A 2,055-nucleotide genomic window follows, 5' to 3' on the forward strand; every position below is an offset into this window, starting at 1 on the left:
CACATCAAAGAAAATAAACAAGCCATGAAAATCACTCGTCGAGACTACGCAAAATTTAATTCACGTGCTGGGGAGCTGCTACAAGTTTGTTTTGCAAATAATTTTTTCACTTCATGAGACAAAAATGTGTGATTTTAATTTAAAAAAGGTTTTTAAGCTAAACTCAGCAGCTGTTGTCATGGTGACATGCATTAATAATTAAACTTTTGCTGTTGTTTTTTTTCTGCAGTTCCAGTTAAAGTTTGCTGCAGCTCTGCTTTCCTGAATGGACCATCTTCATCTCCACTGCAGCAACCAGGCAGCTCTGTTTTATAGATTACAGTCACTAAAGGCTGCATTGGGCCTTGTTTATATTTTAATAGTGTAATTCTGTAAAGACTAAATATGTCTGCTGGTCCAGCTCTGATTTACATATGTTGGTAAATTGCAGGTTTGAATATTTCAATACTTTCCTATAGCAAAACAGACCTGCAGAAAGAAATTACTAATAAAATATCTTACATATCCATAGTTATATGCTCTATAGAGAGATTTTCCTGAGCTTTGATTGTATATCTCTTTAGTAATTTATCATTTTTATTAAACTCTGAAAGCTGAGAGGCTTTAATATTCTGTCCTAGAAGGCGGTTAGATGGGCCCCTTGGTTTTAGAGCCCCTGGCCCTTAGTGGCCTCTGCACGGCTCTGGTCTGTGCCGTTACTTTACGGCTACGTGGAATCCCAATGCAGCAGGATCCGTGGATCTTCCGAACGAGGCAGTTTTCTACCTAAATGTAGTGGATAAAATCCTCTAATTTAGGCTACTGGTGGTTGTTGTTGAAAGGTGTTGGTTTTACGTGCGCTCAATTAAGATTCCTGATGCCGATCTTCTGTTTGACATAAAATAAAGTCATTTATTTACAGTACAATGTCCATTGTCTTACTATTTCCATTTAGATTCACATAAATTTGACATCCATCCAAACCAAGCACAGTAGAAAACTGTTTGCCTCTACCTATTAACAACACCTGAACAGAAACATGGTTGACCTTAAATAACCCATCCCCCCATCAGACACTCAGAACTCAAAATAAAATGCGCCCCCTGGTGGCGATAAACACCAGAAAGGATAAATGGCTCACACTCAGATTGTCAAGTTATGTTCACACATTTAAATTTATGTTTCACTGAACTGACTCACATTCTTGAGTTGAAATGCCAATAACTCATGAAATTAAGTTGAAATTACATAACTCATTATGTTAATTGGAAGGCATGACTTTTAACAGTGCATGGGCTTGACGCATGCGCATCGGTGCTGCCGGACCATCACTAGTGAAGACTCACACAGCTAACAATTTAAATATTGAAAACTGATATTTTTACACATTTATTTTCTCAAAGCACTTATTGAACTAATCCTTTCATAATATTTCGATAGAATTTTAAGAACTTTATGTTAATACTTAGATTGTTAATACTATGTGTAAGAGCCACATGAATGAAATGAATAATTATTGAGGTGACAGGAGCACACGGCGTTGACACCTGGGTGGTGGGCGTGGCGAGGTGGGCGTGGCTGTCACTAAAGGTATGAATGGAACCATAGGAAGCGGGAGAGCCGGGGTGGTCATAATTTCTGTTGACCGTGTTTAATTCAGTTTACTGTTGGCACTATTGGATGTTTGGCCTGGTCAGTCGATGTCAATCTGTAAAATCTGAAGGAAGACAATCAAAGTGGAATAAATCTGATTGCAACAACAAAGAAGCGGCCTGGAGTTTTTTGAAGCAGAAGTCAGACAGTTTGAAATTCCCCGAGTTATCCCAGTGCGGCCCTCATACAGCTTTAGCTTTGCCGAAGCATCTACTATGTCAATACTTAGAAATTAATTTTATTTGGCCAGTTCTTTTATTTGTTGTTTGCTTTTTCAGCCAATAGAAAGACGCGTTTACACCACGTGGTCACGAACGCTCTGCACCATTTACAAGCCAGCGTGGAAAGCGGTGCACCGTGTTGGTGGGGTTAGTTCTCCGTTTCAGGCGTTTCAGGTACAGGATCCGTTTCAGGCATCCTGTT

The sequence above is a fragment of the Poecilia formosa genome, unplaced genomic scaffold (genome assembly GCF_000485575.1).
Source record: "Poecilia formosa unplaced genomic scaffold, Poecilia_formosa-5.1.2 Scaffold368, whole genome shotgun sequence".
Classification (NCBI taxonomy): domain Eukaryota; kingdom Metazoa; phylum Chordata; class Actinopteri; order Cyprinodontiformes; family Poeciliidae; genus Poecilia; species Poecilia formosa.